Genomic DNA, 15,098 nt, shown 5'->3' on the forward strand with positions numbered 1-15,098 from the left:
AAGCCGGGACATCAGCCTGGTTTCTCGGGTTTCCAGCAACTGCGGTCTCGCGGCTGGCAGCGAACACAGCGGTCTCCCGGAAAGGGACCCTGAAAGACCCGGCCTCCGACCAGCCTTTTTGGCGACGAAGAAGTGGCTGCACGCCGAGCCGGTGAGTCCGGGAGGCGGCGGCCACTCCCTCCCGCCACCCGCGAGGTTCCAGAGGGTGGGTGGAGGCTTGGCCCTAGCTAGAGCGTCTAGAAAACAGTGTGAGCGCGGGCGGGTGCTGGTTTTGAGATGCGAGTATTGGGTGTAGCGATGAGAAATGAGAATTGGCGCTGTTCCTGAATTCTCGCTGCCCTTCTTTCTCCTTTTCTCCGCACGTAAGCATCTGTACACTTCATCTTTCCCGCTCAGGCTTCTCTCCGCCTCCTTTGCTGCGGTCACTTCAGTACTTTCAACTCTTCCCAGGGCGGTTGGCGTAGCCTCTGCAGCTCTGGGTTCTGGCAAACTTGAGCTGAGGAAACCTGTCGTCCTCCAGTATAAAAATACTGCGATTGTCCAAGGGTGGCATGGTCGGAGACTCTGCTTGTGGGGACCGCAGCTAGTTATTTCAACCCCTACTTTTTTTTTTTTTTTCTTTTTTAACCCCACATGGGGCTCCTCTTTCAGTCCGGAGTTCAAGTGTTGAGTTGCTGGTCTGTCAAGGAAGCTGATAAATTTCCTTAGATGAGGTTTAGGGTCAGGGGAATGTAAATTATGAACTCACATGCGATTTAGGCACGTCTGAGTGCGTTCAAGATAAAACGAAAAGTTTTCGATTCCCCTCCCCCCCCTTTGAAAATGCCATTGTTTTAATCTCCAGTATAATAGGCTATAGCTGTAGAGCTCCTATCATTGTTTTTCTGGGGGTGGGAAAAGCTAAACCTTTTTGCTATGTCTGCTAAAAGACTGTGTCGTTCGTCGTGCCCACTTCCCTCGCCCCAGCAATTTGAGTCAAATAAAAAAGCAGGAAGAGCAATCTATTTTTCGTCTTACAAATTTCCTTTTTTAAAAGCATAGGGAATCCAGAGTGTCAAAGAAAATAACTTTGTTCCAGGATTGAGATGTTGTTCATTGATTAAGGTACTTTTTAATGCTTAATGTGTGCGCTAACGCTGGAATTGGTAAATGGGAAATAAATGGGTTTCTGTCCTCCCCATCTCTCACTGTCTAGCAAGGGAGATTACATGGACAAAGAATGATAACCTATTGTGGAAGTAATAAAGCAGTTAACATTAATACAACATGTACTTTTTGCACTAGTCTAAGTACTTTATATGTATTATGAGGCAGATAGTGCAGATTATATGTAGTATAGGGATGTTAGAGTGGAGCAATAAGGCAGGACAGGGGTTGGGCACCTTGGTTCAGACCTCTAACCCCCAGAACTGTGCAGCAATAAATTTCTGTTGTTTTAAGCTGCCCTGTTTGTCATAATTTGTATCGCAGCCCTAGGAAACTAATCTAGGGGTCAAGTGTGGAAACAGGGAGACCAATTAGGAAGCTAGTAGCAGTGATGATGGGAAGAAATGTCTTGTTTTGGATTTATTTTTCAGCTACAGCATCCTGAATTTGCTGGTGGACTGGATGTGGCATATTCTTATAGAGATGTGAATCAGATTCTTTTCCTGTATAGGTTATTACAGAATATTGAGTAGATTTCCCTGTGCTATACACCAATATACTCACCTGTTTTTTTTTTTTTTTTTTTTTAAAGGGACTCTAGGATTTATTTTATTATTATTATTATTTTTTTGTCTTTTTGCTATTTCTTGGGCCACTCCTGTGGCATATGGAGGTTCCAAGGCTAGGGGTCTAATCAGAGCTGTAGCCACCAGCCTACGCCAGAGCCACAGCAACGCGGGATCCGAGCCGCGTCTGCAACCTACACCACAGCTCACGGCAATGCCGGATCGTTAACCCACTAAGCAAGGGCAGGGACCGAACCTGCAACCTCCTGGTTCCTAGTCAGATTCGTTAACCACTGCGCCACGACGGGAACTCCTCACCTGTTTTATATGTAGTAGGATGTATATGTTAATCCCAAACTCCTCATTTATCCCTCCCTCATATTTCCCCTTTAATAGCCATAAGTTTGATTTCAAAATTTGCGAGTCTTTGTAAACAGGTTCCTTTGTATCATTTAAAAAATTATATTCCACATGTGATATCATATATGTCTTTGTCTGACTTCATTTAGTATGATAATGTCTCCATCCATCCATGTTGCTGCAAATGACATTTTTTATAGCTGAGTAATATTCCATTGTATATATGTACCACATCTTTATCTATTCTTCTGTCGATGGGCATTTAGGTTGCTTCCATGTCTTGGCTATTGTAAATAGTGGGACATTGAACATTGGGGTGCATGTATCTTTTTGAATTATAGTTTTCTCCAGATATATACCCAGGAGTGAGATTGTTGGATCATATGGTAGTTCTGCATTTAGGTGTTTTTTTTTTTTTTTTTTTTTTTCCAAAGAATTTTTTGAAGTTCCTGTCGTGGCTCAGTGGTTAACAAATCCGACTAGGAACCATGAGGTTGCAGGTTCGATCCTTGGCCTTGCTCAGTGGGTTAAGGATCTGGCATTGCCGTGAGCTGTGGTGTAGGTTGCAGACTCGGCTTGGATCTCACATTGCTGTGGCTGTGGCTGTGGCGTGGGCCAGCGGCTGCAGCTCTGATTAGACCCTAGCCTGGGAACCTCCATGTGCCTTGGGAGCGGCCCTACAAATGGCAAAAAAAAAAAAAAGACAAGAAAAAAAATTTTTTTAATGGCTGCATGGCAGCATGCAGAAGTTCCTGGGCCAGGGATTGAACTCATGCCACAGCAGTGACAATGCCAGACCCTTAACCTGCTGAGCCACCAGAGAACTCCTATATTAAGTTTTTTAAGGAGCCTCCATACTGTTCTGCATAGGGGTTGTACCAGTTTACATTCCCACCAGCAGTGGATGATGATTCCCTTTTCTCCACACCCTCTCCAGCATTTATTGTTTGTAGACTTTTTGAGGATGGCCATTCTGGACTGGTGTAAGATGATACCTCAGTGTAGTTTTGATGTGCATTTCTCTCGTAATTAGTGATATTGAGCATCTTTTCATGTGTTTTGTGGTCATCTGTCTATCTTTGGAGAAATGTCTGTTTAGATCTTCTCCCCATTTTTGGAGTGGGTTGTTTGTTTTTTTATATATATTAAGCTGCATGAGATGTTTATATATTTTGGAGATTAATCCCTTATTTGTTGCTTCATTTCCCAAGATTTTTCTCCCATATTGTGGGTTGTCTTTTCATTTTGTTTATAGTTTCCTTTGCTATGCAAAAGCTTTGAAGTTTAAGTAGGTTCCATTGGTTTATTTTTGTTTTTATTTTCATTACTCTAGGAGGTAGATCCAGAAATATATTGCTGTGATTTATGTCCAAGAGTGTTCTACCTGTGTTTTCCTCTGAGTTTTATAGTATCTGGCTTTATGTTTAGGTCTTTAATCCATTTTGAGTTTATTTATGTACATGGTGTTAGAGAATGTTCTAATTTTGTTCTTCTATGTGTAGCTGTCTGTCATATTTCCAAGCACCGCTTATTGAAGAGACTGTCTTTTCTTCATTGTATATTCTTTTTTTTTTTTGTTTGTTTGTTTTTCCTTTTTAGGGCCACAGGTGCTGCATATGGAAGTTCCTAGGCTAGGGATCAAATGGGAGTTATAGCTGCTGGCCTGTGCCACAGCCACAGCATTGCAGGATCTGAGGCGTGTCTGTGACCTACACCACAGCTCATGGCAACCTCAGATACTTAACCCACTAAGTAAGGCCAGGGTTCAAACCCGCATCCTCATGGGATACCAGTCAGATTCGTAACTGCTGAGCCATAGTAGGAACTCCTCCATTGTATTATATTCTTGCCTCCTTTGTTGTAGATTAATTGACCAGAGGTGCATGGGTTTATCTCTGGGCTTTCTATCCTGTTTCACTGATATATGTCTGTTTTTATTCCAGTATTGTGCTGTTTTGGTTACTGTAACTCTGTAGTATGATCTGAAGCCAGGAAGCCTGATTTCTCCAGTTCCGTTTTTCCTTTTTAAGATTGCTTTGGCTATTTGGGGTCTTTTGTGTTTCCATACAAATTAAATATTTCGTTCTAGTTCTGTGAAAAATGACATTGGTAATTTGATAGGGATTGCATTGAATCTGTAGATTGCCTTGTGTAATATAGTCATTTTGACAATATTAGATTCTTCTGGTCTAAGCACATAATATATTTTTCCATTTGTGTTGTCTTCAGTTTCATTCATCAGCATTTTATAGTTTTCAGAATTAGAGGTCTTTTACCTCTTTAGGTAGGTTTATTCCTTACTGAGGTAAATTAAGGATGATGTCTGAATATGTTTTATGAGAAACTGGTGATGCAGTTTACTAAAAGAGGGAAGAAGAGAACATGAACTGATTGGAACTATGTGTTTTTGTTTATTTTATTCCTTATTTTGAAGTGATTTCAGAGTTATATAAAAGTTGAGTGAATCAGACTTAGATTCCCCAGTTGTTAACATTTTATGTGCGGTTTGGTTATAATAATAATGATTTCTGAATCAAGGATTCTCTTTTGGACGTGTAAATTTTAGATATCATCAATTAGACATACAAGTGGACCTAACACGTTGGTTAAATAAGTCTGAAGCTCGGCTGGGTAGGTCAGGGCTAGAGTTATAAATTTTGAGGTTATAGCATATGCATATATTGAAAACCTTGGTTCTGGCAGAGGTCATTTAGGGAAAAAGTGAGGATAAAGAGAAGATAAGAGTTATTGCAACATTAGATATTGAATAGCATTGAAGAATTAACAAACTGAACTGTAGAGGTGAATTAAAGCAGAAAGAAAATCAGAAAACTGGGATATCAAGGAAGTTAAGAGAAAGAAGTTTATCATGGAAATGACCAGCTAGCTGAGTGGAGTAAATGCTGCTGAGTAGTTGTAGAAGATAATGATAAGTAAGTAACTACTGGATTTGGCAGCATGGAGGAATAGAGGGAAAAAGTCTTGATTGAAGCGGTGGGCTTGTTTCTGTGTATGTTAAATTAAAAACAGTATCTTTTCACATTTCTGCAGCGTATAGACCAGAGTTTCTCAGAATATTGGCACTCTTGATGTTTTGGACCAGGCGATCCTTTGTTGTGAAGGGCTATCTTTTGCATTATATAATGTTTAGTATACCTGGCTTGTCTAGTTGGTGCTAGTAGCAGCTGCCCCATGCCCACCCTGGCCAAATTGTGACAAACAAAAATGTCTGCAGATATTGCCAAATGTCCCTTGGCAAGCAAAATGGCCTGTGGTTAAAAATCACTGGTGTAGACTTTTAAATTAAAGGCTTGAATATTAATGGTAAAGTTTTAGACATTAGCTCACTGAGTGGGAAGATGTTTCGAAGTGAGCAGGGGACCTTTTGAGTATTCCAAAATTTTTGCAGTTTAGTGAATACCTGCTCTGCCTTTAATTCAGTTGGTCTTATTTGCATTACATCTTTGACGATTCTATAAGGCATTTGATCTTACCTTGTACTGATGTCATTATTCTACATCAGTTATCGTAGAGGATTTTGAATGTAAATATATAGAAGATTGTCCTATATCTGTATTATCCTATCATTGCCTAGAAATTGTTATTTTGAAAAAAACAGCTAATATTACTTCATTCAGTAGTCTCTTGACTTTTCCTTAAACAAATATGATACAGAATGCATCATCTTAAATTTCATTTATTTTGACTTTTTGCTTCATGCATTCCAGAAAAATTCCTTTTTTTGGCAAAACTACCTTTTCTGCATACAAAGGAGTTAGTCTTAATGCGGAAATTTTCATTTAGCTGCAGAATTACAAATCTGGGGAGAGCTCCAGAAAGTTGTGCAGTTATTCATCTAATAAATGTGGTTTGGAAGTACTGTCTTGGGTGCTATAAAAAAGACTTAGATATAGATCAAGTCCACCAAAATATTACCACCTAGAAAGGGAGATAGGACTTTTAAAAAACGAATTATATTAAAAGTGAGAGGTGTTTAGAGAGGTACTGTACAGATGAAGAAGTACATTCAAAGGAGGGAGTGATTACCTCTGGCAAGGGATAAAAAGAAGGAAGTATGAAAATCAATAAAATAGTCTTGGCATTTTTTTGGCTGCACCCATGGCATGCGGAAGTTCCTGGACCAGGGATTCAACCTGCACCACAGAAGCAACCCAAGCCACTGCAGTGACAGCACTGAATCCTTAACCTGCTGAGCCACAAGAGAACTCCAGTCTTGACATTTATATAGGACTTTAACAGATCACAGGAAATGGATTTAGGGAGCTGGGAAAGGCCTAGTCGAAGCAGGTTAAAGAGAGTGAACTCAAAACATAGAGATCAAAAATAATTTGGTTTGGGAGTTCCCGTCGTGGTGCAGTGGTTAACGAATCCGACTAGGAACCATGAGGTTGAGGGTTCGGTCCCTGCCCTTGCTCAGTGGGTTAAGGATGCGGCGTTGCCGTGAGCTGTGGTGTAGGTTGCAGATGCGTCTAAGATCCCTGTGTTGCTGTGGCTCTGGTGTAGGCCAGTGGCTACCGTTCTGATTCGACCCCTAGCCTTGGAACCTCCATATGCCGCAGGAGTGGCCCAAAGAAATGGCAAAAAGACCAAAAAAAAAAAAAAATTTGGTTTGAGTATATAGCACAGGGACTTGGGAATGACATAAGGAGTTTAATATATGACACGGGTGTCATTTCACTTCGGTGGGAAAGAATGTTTTAATTAATAAATGCTGCTAGTGTAATCTGCTATTCATCTATAGGAAAACCAACCAGATCCCCTCATCATAAAATACATAAAAAGTAAATTGTAAATGAATTAAAGATTTATATCCATGTGAAGCAATTATTTATATAATTGGAGTAGGAATGACATTTTTTAGTAAGACAGTAAATCCAGATAGTGTAAAAGGAGAGATAAATCTGCTATAATAAGTTTTTTTTTTTGTCTTTTCTAGGGCGCTTCCAGTGGCATGTGGAGGTTCCCAGGCTAGGGGTCCAGTCAGAGCCTGTGGGATCCAAGCCACGTCTGCAACCTACACCACAGCTCACGGCAACGCCAGGTCCTTAACCCACTGAGCAAGGCTGGGAATCAAACCCACAACCTCATGGTTCCTAGTCAGATTCGTTAACCACTGCACAACAACGAGAACTCCAATAAGCTTTTTTAAATTAGTAATTTTTTTTAAATTAAATGAATTTTATTGTATTTATAGTTGTACAACCATCATCACAACCTAATTTTAGAACATTTCCATCTCGAATGCCAAGTCCATCCCTCCCTCCAGCTTGTCTCCTTTGGTAACCATAAGTTTTTCAAAGTCTGTGAGTCTGTTTCTATTCTGCAGATAAGTTCATTGTATCCTATTTTTTAGATTCCACATATAAGTGATAGCATATGATGTTTGTGTCTCACTGTCTGACTAACTTCACTTAGCATGGTAATTTCTAGGTCCATCCATATTGCTGCAAATGTCATTGTTTCATTCCTTTTTATGGCTGACTAATACTCCATTGTGAATATGTACCACATCTTCTTTACCCACTCCTCTGTTGATGGACATTTAGGTTGCATCCATTCCCTGGCTAATGTATATAGGGCTACAGTGAAAATTGGGACCCATGTATCTTTTTGGTTTTCCTCTGGATTGATGCACAGGAGCACAGGAGTGGGATTGCTAGATTATATGGAAATTCTGTTATTAGTTTTTTGAGGAATCTCTATACTGTTTTCCATAGTGAATGTACCAATTTACACTCTCACCAACAATGTAAGAGGGTTCCCTTTTCTCCACACCCTCTCCAGCATTTATTGTTTGTAGACTTTTTGGTGATGGCCATTCTGGCTGGTGTACCTCATAGTAGTTTTGATTTGCATTTCTCTAATAATTAGTGACAGTGATGTGCTTGTCTTTTCATGTGTTTTTTGGTCTTCTTTGGAGAATTGTTTGTTGAGATCTTTTGCCCATTTTTTGATGGGGTTGTTTATTTTTGTTATTGAGCTGCAGGAGGTGTTTACATATTTTGGAGATCAGTCCCTTGTCAGTCACTTCATTTGCAAATATTTTCTTTCATTCTGTGGGTTGTCTTCTTGTTTTGTCAGGGTTTTTTTTGCTGTGCAAAAGCTTTTAAGTTTAATTAGGTCCCATTTGTTTATTTTTGTTTTTATTGTCGTTACTCTAGGAGGTGGATCTGAGAAGGTATTGCTGTAGTTTATGTCAGAGAGTGTTCAGTCTGTGTTTTCCTCTAAGAGTTTTATGGTATCCAGTCTTATGTGTTTAGGTCTTTAATCCATTTGGAATTTATTTTTGTGTATGGTGTTAGGGAGTGTTCTAATTTCATTTTTGTACATGTAGCTGTCCAGTTTTCCCATCACCACTTACTGAAAGGAGTGTCTTTTCTCCATTGTATGTTTTTGCCTCCTTTGTTGTAGATTAGCTAATTGTAGGTGCATAGGTTATTTCTGGGCTTTCTATCCCATTCCACTAATGTGTGTTTTTGTTTTTGTGTCAGCACCATACTGTTTTGATGACTTTAGCTTTGTAGTATAGTCTGAAGTCTGGGAGCCTGATTCTCCAGTTCCATTTTTCTTTCTCAGAATGGCTTTGGCTATTCTGGGTCTTTTGTATTTCCAGACAAACTTTAAAATATTTTGCTTTAGTTCTGTGGAAAATGGCATTGGTAATTTGATAGGGATTGCCCAGAGTCTGTAGATTGCCTTGTGTAGTGGTATAGTCACTTTGACAGTATTGGGTCTTCCAATCCAAGAGCAAGGTATATCTTTACATCTCTTAGTGTCATCTTTGATTTCTTTTATCAGCATCTTATAGTTGTCAGAGTACAGGTCTTTGGTCTCTTTGGGTAGGTTTATTACTAGGGTTTTTTTTATTGTTTATTTTTAGCAATGGTAAATGGGATTGTTTTCCTAATTTCTCTTTTTTAAAAAACTTAAAATTTTTTTCTATTATAGTTGATTTACAGTGTTCTGTCAATTTCTGCTATATAGCAAAGTGACCCAATATTTTCTCAGGTCAGTCTCCCAAAGCAATAGAAACTAGAGCAAAAATAAACCCATGGGACCTCATCAAACTGAAAAGCTTTTGCACAGCAAAGGAAACCAAAAAGAAAACAAAAAGACAACTTACAGAATGGGAGAAAATAGTTTCAAATGATGCAACCGACAAGGGCTTAATCTCCAGAATATATAAACAACTTATACAACCCAACAGCAAAAAAAACAATCAATCAATGGAAAAATGGGCAAAAGACCTGAATAGACATTTCTCCAAAGAAGATATACAGATGGCCAACAAACACATGAAAAAATGCTCAACATCGCTGATTATAAGAGAAATGCAAATCAAAACAACTATGAGATACCACCTCACAGCAGTCAGAACGGCCATCATTAATAAATCCACAAATAACAAGTGATGGAGGGGCTGTGGAGGAAAGGGAACCCTCCTGCACTGTTGGTGGGAATGTCAACTGGTACAGCCACTATGGAGAACAGTTTGGAGATACCTTAGAAATCTATACATAGAACTTCCATATGACCCCGCAATCTCACTCTTGGGCATCTATCCAGACAAAACTCTACTTAAAAGAGACACGTGCACCCGCATGTTCATTGCAGCACTATTCGCAATAGCCAAGACATGGAAACAACCCAAATGTCCATCGACAGATGATTGGATTCGGAAGAGGTGGTATATATACACAATGGAATACTACTCAGCCATAAAAAAGGATGACATCATGCCATTTGCAGCAACATGGATGGAACTAGAGAATCTCATCCTGAGTGAAATGAGCCAGAAAGACAAAGGCAAATACCATATGATATCACTTATAACTGGAATCTAATATCCAGCACAAATGAACATCTCCTCAGAAAAGAAAATCCTGGACTTGGAGAAGAGACTTGTGGCTGCCTGATGGGAGGGGGAGGAAGTGGGAGGGATTGGGAGCTTGGGCTTATCAGACACAACTTAGAATAGATTTACAAGGAGATCCTGCTGAATAGCATTGAGAACTATGTCTAGATACTCATATTGCAACAGAAGAAAGGGTGGGGGAAAAACTGTAATTGTAATGTATACATGTAAGGATAACCTGACCCCCTTGCTGTACAGTGGGAAAAAAAAAAAAAAAAAAAAAAAAAAAAAAAGAAAGTGACCCAGTCTCTCTCTCTCTCTCTCACACACACACACACACACACACACACACACACACACACACACACACACACATTATTTTTCTCACATAATCTTTCATGTTCCATCACAAGTGACTAGATATAGTTCCCTGTGCTATACAGCAGGATCTCATTGCTTATCCACTCCAGATGCAATAGTTAGCATCTACTAACTCCAAACTCCCAGTCCATCGTACTCCCTCCCCCTCCCCTTTGGCAGCCACATGTCTCTTCTCCAAGTTCATGAGTTCATTTTCTATACATAGGTTCATTTGTGCTGTATATTAGATTCCAAATAAGTGATATCATATGGTATTTGTCTTTCTTCACTTAACATGAGAGTCTCTAGTTCCATCCATGTTTCTACAAATGGCATTATTTTGTTTTTTTTTTATGGCTGAGTAGTATTCCTTTGTGTGTATACCACATTTTCTTAGTCATCCATCTGTTAATGGACATTTAGGTTGTTTCCAAGTCTTGGCTATTGTGAATAGTGCTGCAGTGAACATGGGGCATGTGTATCTTAATTCAGTGAAAGTATTATCTGGATATATGTGCAGGAGTGGGATTGCTGAGTCATATGGTAGTTCTATATTTAGTTTTCTGAGGTACCTCATATTGTTTTCCATAGTTGTTATAACAGTTTACATTCCCACTGACAGTGAAGGAGGGTACCCTTTTCTTCACACCCTCTCCAGCATTTTATTTGTTGACTTGTTAATGTTGGCCATTCTGAATGGTGTAAGGTGGTACTTCATTGTAGTTTTGATTTGCATTTCTCTAATAATTAGTGATGTTGAGCATTTGTTCATATGCCTGTTGGCCATCTGTATATCTTCTTTAGAGAAATGTCTATTCATGTTTTCTGCCCATTTTTCAATTGGGTTGTTGGTTTTTTTGCTGTTGAGTTGTATAAGTTGTTTGTATATTTTAGATACTAAGCCTTTGTCAGTTTAATCATTTGAAACTGTTTTCTTCCATTCTATAGGTTGTCTTTGTGTTGTTGTTTTTTTTAGTGGTTACCATTCCTGTGTTGATTTATTGTCAATTTCTCCTTTTAAGCCAGTTAGCAGTTGACTTATATAATGAGGTGAGCCTGTGTTGGGGGCATATATATTTACAGTTGTTATATCTTCTTGGATTGATCCTTTGATCATTATGTAGTGCCCTTTTTTGGTCTCTTTTAACATTCTTTATCTTAAGGTTGATTTTGTCTGAAATGAGTATTGCCACCCCAGCTTTCTTTTGATTTCTGTTTTCATGGAATATTTTCTTCCATCTTCTCACTTTAAATTTGTATGTCTCTAAAACTGAAGAGGGTCTATCGAAGACAGCATGTGTGTGGGTCTTCTTTTTTATCCATTCAGGTAGTCTGTCTTTTTGTTGGGGCATTTAGTCCATTTACATTTAAGGTAACTTGATATATACGTTCTTATTGCCATTTTAAAAATTGTTTTGGATTTGTTTTTTAGGGCCGTACCTGTGACACATGGAAGTTCCCAGGCTGGGGTTGAATTGCAGCTGCAGCTGCCAGCCTGTGCCATAGCCATAGCAATGTGGGATCCAAGCCATATCTGTGACCTACACCACAGCTCACGGCAATGCCAAATTCTTAACCCACTGAGCAAGGCCAGGGATCAAACCCATGTCCTCATGGATGCTAGTCAGGTTCTTAACCCCCTAAGCCACAGTGGAAACTCCTAATAACTTTAGTGTTGTGTTGCTTTTTATTTGTGTGTATACCAATTGTAGATTTTTTTTTTCTTTTTTGTCTTTTTGTCTTTTCTAGGGCCCCACCCACAGCATATGCAGGTTCCCAGGCTAAGGGTCCAATTGGAGCTATAGCTGCCAACCTATGCCAGAGCCTCAGCAATGTGGGATCCCAAGCCGTGTCTGTGACATGCACCACACCTCACAGCAATGCCGGATCCTTAATCCACTCAGCGAGGCCAGGAATTGAACCTGAAACCTCATGGTTCCCAGTTGGATTCGTTAATCCCTGAGCCATGATGGGAACTCATCAATTGTAGATTTTTGGTTTCCAGTTACAATGAAGTTTTGATAGAGGTGTCTATGTATATACAAGATTTTTTTAAGTTTCTGGTCTTTTTTTTTTTTTTTTTTTTTTTCTCTGGGTGCCACCTGCAGCATATGGAAGTTACTGGGCTAGGGATCAAATCAGAGCTACTGCTCCCAGCCTACACCATGGCCATAGCAGGCCTAGATCTGATCCACATCTGTGACCTATACCACAGTTCACAGCAATACCCTGTATCCTTAACCTGCTGAGCAGGGCCAGGGATCAAACCTGTGTTCTCATAGATACTATCCCTACTTGTTGCTGCTGATTGACAATGGGAACTCCTTAAGTTCTTGGTCTCTTAATTGCAAATGCATTTCCAATGTCCCGCATTTGTACCGTCTTCAAGATTTCTGGTTTTGGTAGCATTTTTGTGTGTGGATGATTTCCTACTTTTACTATATGTATCCCTTTACTGGTGAGCCTTGCCATTTGTGATATTTTTGTTTCTAGTTGTAGCCTTTTCTTTTCCACTTAGAGAAGTTCCTTTAGTATTGGTTGTAAAGCTGGTTTAGTGGTGCTGAGTTCTATTAGTTTTTGCTTGTCTGTAAAGCTTTTCAATTTCTCCTTCAAATCTGAACTAGTCAGATTCATTACCACTGAGCCACAACAGGAACTCCCATATTTCATTATTTTTAAAATATTTATTATTTTTATTTTATTTTTACAATTTATTTATTTATTTTTAATTTTATGGCTATACCTGTGGCATGAGGAAGTTCCAGTCCAGGATTGAATTCAAGCCACATCGTGAACTATGCTGCAGCTGACACAGTGCTGTATCCTTTAACCTACTGTGCCAGGCCAAGGATCAAACTACTGCACTAGGATTCCTAACCCACTTGCACCACAGTGGGAGATCTGAGAAATATCTATTTAGATATTCTGCCTCTTTTTTTGGGGGGGGGTTCTTTTTTTGATGTAGACTGCATGGTACGTTTGTATATTTTGGAGACTAATCCCTTATTGGTCACTTTATTTGCATAGATTTTCTCTCATTCTGTGGTTTGTCTTTTTTATTTCTTTATGGTTTCCTTTGTTATCCAAAAGCTTTTTTTTTTTTTTCTTTTTCTTTTCTTTTTTGGCTTTCCCATGGCATATGGCTTTCCTGGGCCAGGGATAAGGTCTGAGCTGCGATAGCAACCTACACTACAGCTGTGGCAATGCTGGATCATAAACCCACTGTGCTGTGCCAGGGATTTACCTGTGTCCCAGTGTTGTGCTCCATTGTGCCACAGAGGAGAACTCTAACTGTGCAAAAGCTTTTAAGCTTAATTAGGTTTATTAGATTTATTTTTGTATTTATTTTCATTACTTAGGAGCTAGATCCAAAAAGATACTGCCATGATTTATGTCAAAAAGTGCTCTGCCTATATTTTCCTGTAGAGTCTTATAGTATCTGGCTTTATGTTTAGGTCTTTCATCCATTTTGTGTTTATTTTTTGTATATGGTATTAGAGAATGTTCTACTTCCTTTTACATGTAGATGTCCAATTTTCCCAGCACCATTTATTGAAGAGACTATTATTTCTCCATTATATATTCTTGCCTCCTTTGTCATAGATTAGTTTCCCATAAGTGTGTAGGTTTATCTCTGTGCTTTCTGTCCTGTTCTACTTGTCCATGGCTGTGTTTATGCCAGTATCATACTGTTTTGATGACCGAAGCTTTGCAGTATATTCTGAACTCAGGGAGCCTGATTCTTCCATCTCCATTTTTCTTTCTCAAGACTCTTTGGCTATTTGGGGTCTTTTGTGTTTCCATACAAATAATTTTTTTTTTGTTCTAGTACTATTAAAAATGCCATTTGGTAATTTGATAGGGATTACATTGAATCTGTAGGTTGCCTTGGCTAGCACAGTCATTGTGACAGTATAGATTCTTCCAGCCCAAGAGCATGGTATATCTTTCTGTTTGTATTGACTTTAATTTCGTTCATCAGCTTATTATAGCTTTTGAAATATAGGTCTCTTTAAGTAGGTTTATTCCTGGTATTTTATTCTTTTTGATGCAGTGGTAAATGGGATTGTTTTCTTAATTTGTCAGAAGACCTACTTTTAAAAATCTGTTGCATTTAGAGGTTTATATTAAAAGTTTCTTTTCTCAGTGTAGGTTTATATTCATACTTAAATTCATAAACCTTAAAACCTAACATTTGTTCTCTGAGGAATGAGAGTCTGAGTTAATACCTTTATGATTCTTACTGGCTTGGTGGCTCCAAACCCTAGCTTGTCTCTAATTCAGTATTGTTTATCTTCTCCATTTTAGTTGTGTGTTTCCCTATCACAATGAAAATGAATGTCCTTTTCCCTAGCTTCTTTGGAACATGGCTTCCCTATAAATGTTGAGTATATACCACATGTGTATTTTTTTTTTTTTTTTTTTTTTTTTTTTAAGGACTGCACCCGTGGCATATGGAAGTTCCCAGGCTAGGGGTCTGATTGGCGCTGCAGCTGCCAGCCTACACCACAGCCACAGCAATGCAGGATCCAAGCCATGTCTGTGACCTACACCACAGCTCATGGCAATGCTGGATCCTTACCCACTGAGCAAGGCCAGGGATTGAATCCCTGTCCTCATGGATACTAGTTGATTTTGTTACTGCTGAATCATGACACGGACTCTACCACATGCATATTTTCCAGTTAAACCTCTAACTGAAAGTTTGGAAAGACATATAAATGAGGATCCCTAAGTAATCCCTCTCCCCTGATATTTCATAACAATTATATATTAAGTGGTAGAAGAAT

At 39.1% G+C, this 15,098-nt stretch overlaps 1 protein-coding gene across 9 annotated transcripts in view; it reads left to right on the top strand.

Moving 5' to 3' along the window:
- Positions 1-18: 18 nt before the first annotated feature.
- Positions 19-15,098, top strand: part of ASB3 (ankyrin repeat and SOCS box containing 3) — a 111,615-nt gene continuing 96,535 nt past the window's right edge. For 6 of the 9 annotated variants that reach the window (XR_014839436.1, XR_014839435.1, XR_014839437.1 and 3 more), the window contains exon 1: positions 19-151. The gene's annotated coding sequence lies outside the window, so the exon portion shown is untranslated. 9 annotated transcript variants of the gene reach the window in all.

This window comes from Sus scrofa, chromosome 3 (assembly GCF_054392235.1).
Source record: "Sus scrofa isolate SSC_HxYL_T2T_F1_AM1 chromosome 3, Sscrofa_HxYL_maternal_Yorkshire_Landrace_v2.0, whole genome shotgun sequence".
Taxonomy (NCBI): Eukaryota; Metazoa; Chordata; class Mammalia; order Artiodactyla; family Suidae; genus Sus; species Sus scrofa.